The sequence below is a fragment of the Rhinolophus ferrumequinum genome, chromosome 10 (genome assembly GCF_004115265.2).
Source record: "Rhinolophus ferrumequinum isolate MPI-CBG mRhiFer1 chromosome 10, mRhiFer1_v1.p, whole genome shotgun sequence".
Taxonomy (NCBI): domain Eukaryota; kingdom Metazoa; phylum Chordata; class Mammalia; order Chiroptera; family Rhinolophidae; genus Rhinolophus; species Rhinolophus ferrumequinum.
This window is the reverse complement of record NC_046293.1, coordinates 7091350-7105367: the sequence shown is the minus strand read 5'-3', so window position 1 is coordinate 7105367 and position 14018 is coordinate 7091350. Positions and strand designations below refer to the sequence as shown.

The 14018-nt window shown below is 44.4% G+C and overlaps 1 non-coding gene across 1 annotated transcript; it reads right to left on the bottom strand.

The window, feature by feature from the left end:
- Positions 1-6900: 6900 nt before the first annotated feature.
- LOC117029502 (small nucleolar RNA U13) lies at positions 6901-7004 on the bottom strand. Its single transcript, XR_004424241.1, has one exon. It is a non-coding gene; the product is annotated as a small nucleolar RNA U13 (small nucleolar RNA).
- Between the last annotated feature and the right edge of the window lie 7014 nt (positions 7005-14018).

The window sequence follows — 14018 nt, the reverse complement described above, 5'->3', positions numbered from 1 at the left end:
CGGGAAGATGACCTCATCGCTGAGGGAAGTCTGGAACTGGCCGAGCGGCGGCAAGGAGGTGGGAGGAGGTCGGCGAGGAGCCGGGGGCGGGGCTGTGCGGCCTTAAAGAGGCCGCAATCCATTGGTCCAGAGAAGGGCGGAGGACCCCGCTGGACCTCGAGAAGTTGCCAAAGGGTCAATGCCACGAGCTCTTTTACTGCATTAATCCTCCGGACCCCATACTCATCTTTCTAGAGGGCTGAAGAGTCCCGCCTGGGGCTAATAAATCGATTACTTTACTTTCACATTTCCCAAAAGGAGACAATAAATTTCGGACTGGCCCGGAGCCCTGAATTCCCGTTACAGCCCCCGCGCCCCTGGGGCCAGTTGCCCGAGTCTGTGTCCCCAACGATAAAAGGGAGGGTACTGACACCTACCTACCCCTCCCTACCTGCCTGGAATGTTGAGATCATCAACAGCGAAAGTGTTTTGGTATTCGAGAAGGAAACGGGCTGAATGAACCCAGAAGCTTGTGTATTAGGTGACTCAAGGAAAAGCATCTGTAAAAGGGAGGGCTGCACTAGATGACTCTTGCAACTCTAAAAGTCTAAAATACTGATGTCCTGCTTCTCCAGCACCCACTCCTGTAACGCAGGGATGTAGGGGTGTGTGTGTGTGTGTGTGTGTGTGTGTGTGTGTGTGTGTATGCGCGCGCGGGTCTTCTGCATTAGGCACTGAGGCCACACATGGACCTGGTTCATAACGTCAACAAGGAGAAAGAATGCAGGTTAAAGGGAAGAGAAACCAGTAAAGCAAGGTCCACAGTGGTAAGTGCCTTTGGTGGAGGCAGGCCTTTTGTTCCCCCTCCCCCACCAATGGGAAGGAGCCCAGAAAAGGAGAAATAACTCCAACTTGGCAGCGTGGAAACAAGGGGGATGTGCTTTCCCGAAAGCTTCCTGGGGGTGATGGCACCAGGCAGGGTCTGAGGGAGGAATAGCAGTAGCTAGAGGAAGAAGGGGCTAGGACATTCTTCCAGGTTTCCCGGAAGGAGTCATGCAAAGGCACAAAGACTGAAAAGGGGCAAATCATTTTACATTCCAGGGTAAATTCTTACTGTGATCCTCAATTCTACCCCAAAGGTGTCCCAGGACTGCCCTTTGGTGCAACTCTCAGAAGAGAGGCAAAAGAGGGTACCTCCTCACCCCCTCCAACAGCTGCAAAGCCAAGATGGCTCTAGGTATTCCCAATTATTCATCTATATGTCATTTTCAAGTTCAGTAACACATTGTGGTCACAGAATCTTAGCGCTGGGCAGGATCCTTGTGACCCCTTAGTCACACACCTTACCCCAAGGCAAGAAACCTAACACAAAAGTTCTGATAAAATTATTTATTCAACAAATATTTGAGTAAGACACAAAGGGCGTAAGATGAGATAGTCACTGCCCTCAGAACACTTTCACCAAACGGGGAAGTTAAGGCACGTGCTGAGGTGACTATAATGCCACGCCATATCCCAAGTGTCATGACTAACAAGAGCCCAGAGGTCTGCCTCAGATGAAGTACTGCTGGTTGAAATTATTGGGTTTGGGCAGATTTCCCCAAGACAAAACCTAGCTGGTGCTTTCCAGATAGGGTCTACCTAGACACAGCATTTGTGAAAAAGCCGCCAAGGAAAGAAGGAAGCATAGGCTTATTTCATTAGTTATGGGAAGCGTGAAATGTCCATTCATTGATATGCCCAGATGCCCAGACATGGCCAAGCTCATCCCCTGTCAAATAGGCCTGTTTTTTTGTTTTTTGGGTTTTTTTCTTTTTGGACAAACTAAATTGTATACATTTTGTATATACATACGTATATGAGACATATATCTTATGAGTGATCTGCCTTTCTCTAATCTCTGATCTAGATCCTAATGTTTTCCTCTAAAGCTTCACAGATCATGTCTAATCCCAGCTGTCATAATTACATTCCAAAGATTTGAAGATGATGATTGCGCCCTCTTTCCCATACCCATTACCCATCTCTCAAAACAGAAGGGACATCGTCCCTTTTTCTTGCCACCATGCTTCAGATGATGGTTTCCATCTGCCTCAACATCCTAATGACTTCATGCAGACATCCTTCAGTTTGTCGGGGGCATGCCTTATTTTTATCCTTCCAGTAAATGTTCCCTTTCTTCTGGTAAGGGGAGCCTAATTTTCTCTGGGGAACCACTCCTCCGCATTCTCTGTCCTTATGGCTGCCAGGAGGCTGACTTCACTATTTACCTTGCCTGTGGGGAGGACCTGGCCCAGTTCTAACCAACCAAAGTACTGTCCACCGCTCCCCACCACCAACATCTGTAGTGATTGACTTAGGGAAAGTCATGTGATCCAAAGCAGTCCAGTCTGAGTCCTGGGGCCTTTTTTGGAACTACTGGGACAGAGTTCTCTTTGCACAAGAGCTGCTGAACTGTCTGGCTATGCACCTGTTGTTGACAGGGCGGACCATGGGGAAGAACTTGCTCAAGAATAAAGCCAGTACCAAACCAAACTATCAGAGTTGAGACACAGATAAAAGTCTCAACAGGTAATAACGCTGTCTGAGAAACTGAACCCGGCTATTTTTTGGCTACTTGATTTTGTAGGTGTCTAAGACACCTACAGGGTCCTTAGAAACAGAGAGATGGAATTTATTAAGGGAAGAAAAACCTATAAGGGAGAAAGCTGAGCAGGGCAAGAAAACTGAAAGAGCTGAGCAAAGCTCAGCCTGATCTTACCTTGGCCTGATCCACAGTGGAGAGCTCTGGAGCATAAACCACACACACCACGGAGTTATCCCCCCATGAAGCAATGGGCAGCTTTGTGTACCCCAGTATCCATCAGCCATTGGCTATGGGCCATGAGGTGATTAAGGTCACCAAAACTTACTTCACTTTCCGCTCCCTTCAGTGAGGGCAATTCTCTGAACCCTTAGCTGCCAATACTCCCAGCAGCTAGGGAATGGGTGCACTGGCCTGTTAAAGAGATCTGGGAGGGGCACCATTGAGTCTAATGCTCAAGTGGGCCAATACATTCCCTTCCCAGTTGAGTTTCTATTCCTTGCAGCCAAAATGTGACTACATAAAATACTTGGGTATGGTCTGACCACCACAGAATACAGTGAGACTTTGGCCCTCCTTGGTCTGACTCCTATATCCATTAGTACACTAGACAATTGCATTGGCAAATTTAATGGCTCCAACTGACTTTATAACTAATCCTTTCCACCCCTTTTCTCTAGAGGTTTTTTTTTTCCCTCACAAACTGATTCTAAGCCAAGTTCACTCTTTCATGAACTTCTATAATTAATTCTTTTAACATAAGAATTAAGCTTTACCCTGCTAATAATTAGCAGCTAGTTGTCATTTTGTCCATTTCCATCTTTTGCTGCAACTTGCTGTAAACACATGCTGATTTGATTCTGTCACCCATCTAATTGGCCACCACTTCTAATTTTGTTGCTGTTGCTGAAAGGGGCAAACCCCATGACAGAAATCTTCCGCAAACCACTAGACACAGATTTCCCCTCCTTTCAACCTGCTAATTCACACTCCTGGAAAACTTACTCCACTTGTTCCTTTCCTCTTTGTCTCTCTTCCTGGGGCATCTCCCAGGACATCTCCCAGGAGGGTATTTCCCAGGACTTGACCAGCCCTGTTTTCAGCAAATCCAGCTCTTTCCTATTTCTTTTGAAGTCTTTGTTCAGGTTGGTCCCTCTACCCAAATGTCTTCCCTTTTATCTTTATTCACATCCTAGCTTACATCCCGCTTTCTCCACTACTCCTGCAGCCTAAATGGAACTTTTCCTCTCTGACAGCCCATAGTTCCTACTGTGCCAAGCACAATACTAAGCACCCTAAATGCTTTCATTACCTTATTTCATCCTTGTGGAAACCCTGAGATGGGTGCTGTTATGATTCCGACTTTTCAGATGAGGAAACTGAGACTTAGAGAGGTTAATTAAGTAACTCAATATCACACAGCTGAAAACTAGCAAAGCCAGGGTACAGATACTAAAATTAGGATTCTGGATGCAATTCAAGAAACACTTGTGGGCTACACACAAGGAACTAGAGGAAATATAAAAAAGTGAAATAGACAATGCTTGCCCACAATCAATAACAGGATCCACAAATGAAATAAGGGAGAGCTCATGTCTGGCGGAAAACCCAATAAGGCCACGTGAAGGAGTTTACGTTTGACAGGCAGGAATGAGGTGGGGCGCTCCAATTTAGGGAACACTGTGAGTAATGTCATGGAGGAAGGAACAAATGGGACATGTTTGAGCAAGGGAGTTGTCTGGCTTGTTTGAGAGATAAGGCTTGAAAGTTTGGTTGAGGCCCTGTTGTAAAAAGTAAAGAACGCCCAGGTAAAGTAGGTGTTGGACTTTTGAAAACAGAATCCAAACTGTGTCTTAAGAAGATTTAAATGGTAGTTAGTTGATTGGATAGAAGGAGACGAAAATGGGAGGGGAGAGAGAAGTTAGAAGACCACAACTGTTATCCAGCTATGGGAAATAAGGACCTACCAGGGTGGGGACAGTAAACTTGGATTAATTTCCCCCCTATACTCTGTAAATGCTCTCTGTCTTTTGTTGTCCCCTGAAGATCATAACATCCTTGAGAAGTGTCAGTCATTTTTTTAAATGTGCCCATAACCTCTAAACCACTAACAATTTCTTGATACATAGTAATCACTCAGCAAATATTTTTGGAACTGAATTGAATGCATAATCGAAGTGATAAAAATGTTGGGGCTCTGATTAAATGGTTTTGTAGGAACTTATGCCCTGCCTGCAACTATCTGCAATATTACTTGATAACAAAACTAAGCTAGTTTTTTTTATTCAGCACCTACTATGTACATCATCATCATCTTATTCAATTCTCCCAATTGGTAGATACTGACTTTATTTCCATTTTACATATCAGAAAAACAAGGTCAAGCAAGTAGGATGACCAATTGTCCCGGTTTGTGGGACTTTCAGTGCTAAAATCAGGACAGCCCCAGGCAAATCAAAAAGATTGGTCACCCTACCAAGATACCCTGCCCCACATCACACAAGCCAGGGTTTAAACACAAGTCTAACCAACTCAAACCCCCTTGGGGTTTTATTTTGGCTTTCTGATTGGCCGATCTAAGTATCTTATTTGGGTACTGAATCAAAGTATACCCTTATATTGATTTTGGCTCATGTATTTGGAGGCTGCTTGAGACTGGAGCGTATTGAGAGGCAGAGAATCACAAAATGGATGGGTTTTTGTTAGAGAAAAGGAATCCAGGCTGAGGAATTGAATGCCTTTGCCAAACTTTTACTCCAAGAGCTCGGTTTTATAAGCTGTTCTATGGCTCCCCCTAGTGGCTCATGGCTGTAACCCCTTTCTTTACTCTAGACCTTGTAAACAGTTGGGAAGCATATTTTGTTTTAAAAATAAAAACTAGGAGAGATCTTTTTTTTCTTAAATGAAAGCTGGTCAGACTGTCATAATCTAGGGTGAGGACAATCAAGCACAAAATGTAAGTGGATGGATGCAAAAAAAAAACAAAACTCAATAATCAAGATAAATTTCAATGTAATATTTCAAAATATCAAACTTAATGCCCTCCAAACCCCACGACGAACAAAATACTAAAATTTAAAATACATAACAGACTCTGTACTTGCCCTACCGTGCCTCTACTGCCTCATCCTAATTTCGTGAGCACTGGCACAGGAGCCAGGAAACCCAGCCCCAAGGCAAAGCTTTCCGGTGGAGGTCTGAATCACCATGGGAAAAGCGAAGTGGCGCTTTTCAGGCTTTCCACCAAAGAACCTTCATAGAAGAAAGAGCATCCCCTGCTAGGAGGAAACAGAAAGTCTGCAGCAAGCAAGAAATTTCTTTAAAGCTTTCATTTAGGCACATTTTGATTTTGACTTCATAATATATCCATTTTTGGTTCTGTTCTATTATATTTTATTGAAATATATATGCTTCAGAAGTATACAGAAAAGTGCATTTACCATAACTGTGCAGCTTGAAGAATTTCCACAAATGGAACACACATGTTACCCAACACCCAGATCAAGAAACATTACAAGGACCCCAGAAGTCCCTCTCATGCCCCCTTCCATTCACTATCACCCCAAGGTACCTCCATATTAATGTCTGACAGGATAGATTAGTTTTGCCTATGTTTTTGTTTTTTATATAAATGGAATGATACAGTCTAAAGTATTTTGAGTCTTGAGTTATTTTGCTCAAAACTATGTTAGTGAATTTAGGCCATTTTTGTGTGTGTGTGATTGTAGTCTATTCATTCTCATTGCATTGTATGACTATATTATAATAAATGTATCCATTCTGCTGATGTGGGTCGTTTTCAGTGTGGGGCTATCACACATCATGCTGGTATGATTATTCAATGCATGTCTTTTAGTTAACATACATTCATACATTTCTGTTGGGAGTGGGTTTGCTGGGTCATGGGGAATGCATATTTTCAGCTTTGGTATCCACTGCCAGTCAGCCTTCTAAAATAGTTGTAGCAGTTTATACTCACTGAGAGTTCGTGATGTTTCACATCCTGTCTAGATTTGATATTTTCAATCCTTTTTATTTTATCCAGTCAAGTGGAATGATATCATATTGTAGTTTATTTGCATTTCCATGGTGAGAACGTAATGAAGTTAAGACCCCTTTCATACGTTTCTTCTGCATTTGGATAGCTTCTTTTGTGAAGCACCTGCTCAAGTCTTTTTGTCCTGTTGGATTGTCTATATCTTTTCCTTAATGATTTGTAGGAGTTCTTTTTAAATCCTGGATTTGAAACCTTTATCAGATACATGTACTGAGAATATCTTATACTATTTTGTAAGTTTTGTTTTTATTCCTTTAATGGTATCTTTTTTTTTTTTTCACGTCAGACGGGTAATGTGCCGATGTCGTAACAAGGTTTGTGGGAGGCACATCTCACACTAGAGCGTGAACACCCAATCATCACACTTATGAACTACAAAAGGATCTAATGGCATCTTTTGATAAATAGAGGTTCTTAGTTTTAATATAGTTCACTTAATAATTCTTTTTTCATTTACGATCCTTTGTGTTTCCTGTTGTGAAAGATCTGCCTATTCCAAGGTCATAAAGATGTTCACCTATATTTTATTCTAAAAACTTTATTTATTTATGTTAGCTTCATATCTGCCGTCCTGGAAATGATTTTTAGTATGGTGTGAGGTAGGGGTCAAAATATAGATTTTCCCATATGTTAGATGACCATAGACGTGTGATTTTTTTATATAAAAGTAAATAAATTAATTCCCTGTCATATTATATGATTTTCCTTTCATTCTTCAAGTACAACTGACAGAAACTCCAGAAATGGCTATTCCTGAGCACTGGATAAGGCACATTATCTACATGACCTCATTTAATAAGTCTCACCATACTTGTAGAGGTAGGTATTCATATTTTAATTTTATAGATGAAAAAAGTGAGGCTCAGGAAATGAAAATAGGTTAAGGGCACATAGCGAGTAATCCCAAAGTCCTTTACCCAATGTTCAAGACTAACTCATAGAGAAAATTTCCGTTTGGGGTGGTGATCATCCACCAGGGTAACATGTTTGTCTATTCCCAAGTTGATGGACATTTGGCCTATTGCTAGTTTGGGGCTCTAATGAATAATGTTGTTCTGAACATTTTCATTGCTCTTGGGTAGATCCTTTGTTCCTTGCTTCCCCTTGCTGACTTCTTTTGTGATTTGATGACTTTTTGCAGCAGTATGCTTGGATTCCTTTATCATCATCTTTTCTGGATCTATTACTGGTTTTTCCTTTGTGGTTATCAGGAGGCTTACATATAGTATCTTATAACATCTTATTTTGGCTGATAACTTTGATGGCATACAGAAACTTTATACTTTTACTTCTCCTCCCCTCACATTTTAGGTTATTTAAATGTTTAAAACTCTTAATCTACAGGTTCCCCCGCACCCCAAGAGGAGGGTACTGTGGCCCTCATGCTTGACTCCCAGTCTTCCATTTCCCCCTGAAATGTTTGTTCTAAGCCAATGACAGCAATTTTCCAGGTCTCCTGGCAGGCGCTGGTTTAGGAATGGAGAAGTTACCCAAGCCTGGTCAGTCAATGAGACACAACAGACCTCCACGGTGGGGTCGGGGGTGGGGGTGGTAAAGGTTTCCTTGAGCTTAAAAAAGAGATGAGGATGTTATTTGGCTGTGAGATCCAGAGCTGCTGCAGCCACCTTGTGACCAGGGGCATAACTAGACTTAAAATGAAGCTGACACCGAGAAAGGTAGAGGGGAAAGATGGAAAAGGCCTGGCACCTCTGTGGTATCACTGAGCAGCTGATTGGACCACTCCTGGAGCCGGATCCACTGCTGGGTTTTCAGTTGTGTGGCATAATGCATTTCCTCGCTGTTTAAGCTCATTTGAATTTTTTGTTGTTAATTGAAGCCAAAAGCAGTCTGAGTGAACACAGATTGGTCAACAGTGTCCAATGTGGTCAGGAGTTGGCACACATACGATCAAATGGGTATTTTGTCGGCCCAATAAACCCTCTGAGGAATAACCCACACCTATTCCTCAGAAATCCTTCTCAGTCCATGTGATTTCAGTGGGTTTGAGCCCTTCCCCATGCCCCAAGGAGACCACATAATCAAATTCTGACCAAAATACTCCCTATCCCTGGGAGAGGCATGTAACCAAACCAGGCCAATCAGAGTGCTCCCTGGGACTTCAGCCATAGTTGCTGGGAAGAGATTCTCTCTTCTCCTCTGACTTCATAAGCTATAAAGACAATGCAGGCTTGGAACTACCAATGGCCATCTTGAGGTCGGTGGCAAGAGAAGACTGGAAATAAAGCCCAATAATGACAAGCAGGACCAAATGGTGAAGAAGAAAGAGAGGTAGGGTCCTCATGACATCAGTCACACCTCTGGATGGGGCCAGGCTTGCAGCCCTCCACACCTGGGGGCAAGTCACAAAGTTGGGGAAGGTAGGGACCCCCGCTATTAACTGGGGCTCTGTCTGTGCTCTGAGTTGGTAGAAGAGGTTACACTGGTTTCTCTCCCTACCCAAGTTCTACCTGATTAGAACAGTGTTCTGAAGTCATTTTTTCCTGGCTTCTATGTGCTGCCATCCTACTGACTTGTTCTGAAGTGATTATTTTTTCTTACCTGAATGGACAGGAATACTCAATGCCCCAGCGCCCCTAAGGCTTAGAAAACTAGATTGCAGAAAAAAAAACAGTGGCCGTAAAATCACAGATGAAAGTCAACCTAAATGATTATATGACACAAATGGTACCAGCTCCCTGCAAGTGAACAAAATGTACCTCATGATAGCAGTAATAAAACAGACACTTCACAAAACACTCACAGCAAAGAGACGCAGGGCAACTTGGTGGAAAGACAGGCATGGTTTCGAAGCCTGGCTCTGCCCTGCTGGCCAGGTGACCTTAGGTAGTTTCAATATTCCCATGTGTAAATTAGGGCTAAATATATGTACTGTAACTATAACCTCTGCCTCTGCCCCACCATGGGGCTCACTTCCTCTGATACACAGTAGGAAATCGGAAGTGCTCTCTCAGGTCTCTCCTGACTTCTCCCTGTCTTTGTGGGTCCTCTCATCCCCAGTGCTGTTGGGGGCCACCCTGAACTTTGGTGTCGTCCAGTACTGGAGTCCTGGAAGTGTGTTGCCTCCTTCTTCTATTTCCCCTACACTACGGTCTGCTACATTCTGCACGGAAGAGTTGGGGCAATTAAGGAGAATTACAACAAAGAATTTAAAGCTGTGGCCTACACCTGGTGGTAATTAGCCCCATGACCTTGAGTAAGAGACTTTAACAGCCCTTTTGCAACAAGGGAGTGACATGTATTCCATTGGTTTTAAGACCACCATTAAGAAAAACACCAACAATTCCATTATGACAAAACGTCCTAACAGTAGTTCTGAATAAGCCACAAACCAGTCACAACAACTCTCATTGCTTTGAAATTCTGATCTCTTCTGAGAGTTGCAATTTCTCCTGCCTTCAGTTGCATTGCTTGGCATGTGATAGTCAATCTTTCTACCCATATCTTAGGAACAAAATGTAACACGCTTTCCCTCCTGGTTTATCTTCCTAGCTTAAGTTCTGCAAAGCACTCCCTGTTGCTTTATAAGGAAAGAGTAGTCATTCCTCCAAAGAGAAAACTTTGTTTCACTAATATCAATTTCATTCCCTGTTTCTCCCTTACCCCTGCCTTTCTTTCTGCATAATCACTTGTCTGAACGCTAAATCACAATATGAATTTGCGGAAGACATTTTAAATAGGCTGACATTTAGCACACGTGACACCAACAGCATACCTAATTCAATTAAAGACAATATGAACAGCTGTGACAATATCTCAAATCTGCAAACAACGGGGGCGCCATCAGGTCATTGCTGACGATTGTAAGATACACTCCTAATATCAGAGGTTAAAAGTGGGGGGCATGTATGTCTTAGAATTAGTTAACTATGGTAGTAAATATTGGTATTGATTAGAATTCTTTCAAGTAACAGAAAACTCAACCCAGACTGACTTAAGCAAAAGGGGTATATTAAGCCACAGAAGTCCAAAAGTCTTGTATTCTGCAGCTTCAGGTATGGCTGGATTCAGGACTCAAGGAGAGAATCAGGACTAGTTTCTGGCTATTTCTCTCTCTTCTATAGGGATGGCTTCAGTCTCAGGTTTCACATGATAGCAAGCTGAAGCTAGCAGCTCTAACATCCCCCCTCCCCCATCCTCTCGGTTTCCAAGTACAGCAAAAAAGGAATAAGCGTATTTGTCCCAGAACTTTTAACATGAGTTTCAATGCCTCTCATTGGTTCTGACAGGTCACCCGCCCAGTTCTGAGCCAATCAGTGTGGTTACCGGGTCAGTTACTACACACCAGTGATGAGTTACCTTACTGGAAGCCCAGGGGCCACCAGGTCTCTAGAGGGAAATGAAGAGAATGGATATGGGGCAGCAAAAAAGTAGATGTGACTTACAGCCTGGCTGCAGGGGAATCAGGCGAGATTAGCCTGGAACGTTGGCCTAGAGCCTGGCTCAGGGTGAGCCTCTCCCTGCTCCTCTGACTGTTCTGTGCAGCTGGAGAAGACCTCTGCTAAGACGCTCCAGCTCCAGCTCCGGCTCCGTCTGAGTCAGCCTTGCACACCTGCCTCCCAGCCGGCTGAGGTGGCACTGACTCAGCTCCTACGTGAGCTGGCTGCTGCCTGGAAAGTTAAGCCTCAGAAGCTAGACGTTCCTCCTGTGATGTGGGTCGGTGCCGTGAGTGGGTGGGAATGAATGAAAAAGTGTGGGAACACTGTGGTTCCTAGGGCATTTATTAAGTTAAGCTGTTCAGAAAGAAAGAGGGAAAAGTCAAGAGCAGCAATTGGTAAAGGCTGCCCACCCAGGCTGTGGGTGCTTTCTGCAAATAGTCCCATGCTGTGCAGTCCCCTGGGGATGTGTTTATAGCTGCCACCACCCTCCACACCCCCCCCCACACCCCCACACCCCCGACACACACACACACCATCAGCTCTGCCACTGAGGCCTGCTCTGTGGCCAGCCTGGCTGTTTCTTCCAGACCCTCCTCCAGCTCTGCCAATCTCTTTCTTTCAAATCTAAGTTGCAAGGAGCAGAAAGAGGGAATCTATATGTCACTTGGGGGGTTGGTAGGGGAGGACGAGAGGAGGGAGGCCAGGTTAGGAGGGGATCCCAGAGGAGAAGAGAGGAAATGAAGGAAATAGAGACAGCAAGACAGGGGACAGCTCAGAAACTCATGGAGGCTTTTTACAACCACTCCGAAGCTGGACCGAATTCAACACACAGTTCTTTGCCAGGACCCCAACTCGGAGGTATGGACACACAAATACATAGGATGTTATCCCTGCCTGCAGAGTCTTGGGTGGGAGACACAGAGAAAATACTCATGTGATGGCAGGCATGTGGATGCTGGGGTTTATTGAAGGAAAAATACCCCGAGGGAGGAAGGAAGCAGGTCCCTGAAGGACAAATTGCCAGCAGGAGGTCTCAGGTCAAGTCTAGCCTTAGCCTCGTGCAGAGGGCTGGGATGGTGGGCTCTGGAGCCCAGGTGGCCTTTTTTACTTCTGTTTCAGGCTTTGGCTTATGGGGCTGGCAACCTCCCTGGGAAGGCGGCTCCATCAGCCAAGAGTAATTCTCTACACGAGGGGACAGCTGAGGTAGCTGTGATTTCTTAGATCCAACACTCAGCAGCTGGAGGCTGGGTACACCAGCCTCGTAGAGCGACCTGGGAGCATCTGATGCAATAGGCGCCATGCTGGATGTTTGGTGGCGGACAGGGTGGGGAGCAGAAGGGAGGCCAAAGGGATTTCCTGGAGGAGAAGGTCATTCTGCTGCACCTTGAAAAACAGCTTAAGAGGCAGCTCAGCAAAGAAAGACCCAAGGGGTTAACATGTGCCAAAGTTGAAGGACCGTGCACAGCACTTTCTGGAAACACTAAGGTATTTAAGTATGCCACTGGGTGTAGGGTGGGTATAGGAGGTGGTGGGAGAAGAGGCCTGGCAGGTGGGCAGAGGCCAGATCATGAAGGGTCCTGTGTGCCATAATAAGAAACTGGAGAGTCTCATTTCGCCCCACTCTGGTCCTTTCTGCAGAGATTTACCCACTGTCACAGGGCAAGCCAGCCCAGCCCTGTCCTGTTGGGTGAAATCAGGACCCAGATGCTGCAGAACCAAAGTGGGGAACAGGCCACCCGTGGGCAAATGGACAAAGAGGGATGGCCAGAGGTGGGCTGTCTCCAGGGGCTGAAAACACAGGGGTTGAATCCAACGGAAAGTTGTTTTCTTGAGTGGCCATTTTGGAAGTAGTAAGAAAGTGTCATTACCAGGGAGCCTTACGTAGAGGAAGGAGCACAGAATTTGGAGTCAGAAAAGCCTGATGGTGCCAGAGGGTTGGCTCTGGGGAGGTCACCCAATTCTGTGAGCCCCCATGTCCCTATCTGTCATTGGGGATTGGATCTGTCCCATAGGGTCAGCTAAGACAAGGCATGTGTGTAAAAAGTCTGTACTAATATTAGTTACTGTAAGTTAGCCTCAAAAATAATTATAATAAGGAGAATCCTGAGGCAGGCTCATTTTACTCCCGTTACCATTTGGCACTGAGCAGGTGGGGGACGTACTAGATGACACAGCAAGTCAGCAGCAGAGCCAAGGTGTAAGCTCATCCAAGTACTGACTCCCACATCGTCAGCAGAATTAGCCGAAACTCCACTTCACACTGCAGTTCAGTTGTCAGAGGTGATCCCAGAAAGTCCCTTTCAGCAAAGAGTGTTGAGGGTGGTACCCAATAGGCAATCCCAATATCCTCCAAATGGTTGGCAAGATGTAGCTGAAAGAGGTTCCCAGGAGGCAGGGCAAAAAGGGAGACACAGAGGAGACATGTGCCCTGAGGACTGGAGAGGAGACTGTGCATTTCTTAGTGCTTCCTATGTCCGGAGCAGCCTCCACATCTACCTTCATTGAGATACAATTCACATAACAAAAAGCACATCCTTTTAAAGTATACAATTTAATAGTTTGTAGTATATTCACAGGGTGGTACAACTATCACCATAGTACATTTTAGAATATTTTCATCATTCCCCCAAAAGGACTCCTACTCATTAGCTGTCACTCTCTTCCCTCCACCCCCACCTTCCTCCTAGACCTAGGCAATCACTAATCTACTTTGTAACCCTGTAGATTTGCCAATTCTGGGCATTGCATATAGATAGAACCATAAGATTATGTGAGTTTCATGTCTGATTTCTTTCACTTGCCATGATTTCAAGGTTTATCTATATTGTAACATGAATCAGCACTTCATTTCTTTTTGTGGCTGAAAAATATTCCATTGTATGGATATGTCCATTCAGTTTATGGACATTTGGATTGTTTCCAAATTTTGGCTATTATGAACTAATGCTGCCATGAATAATTATGTATAGGTTTCTGTGTGGACGTATTTTCATTTCTCTTG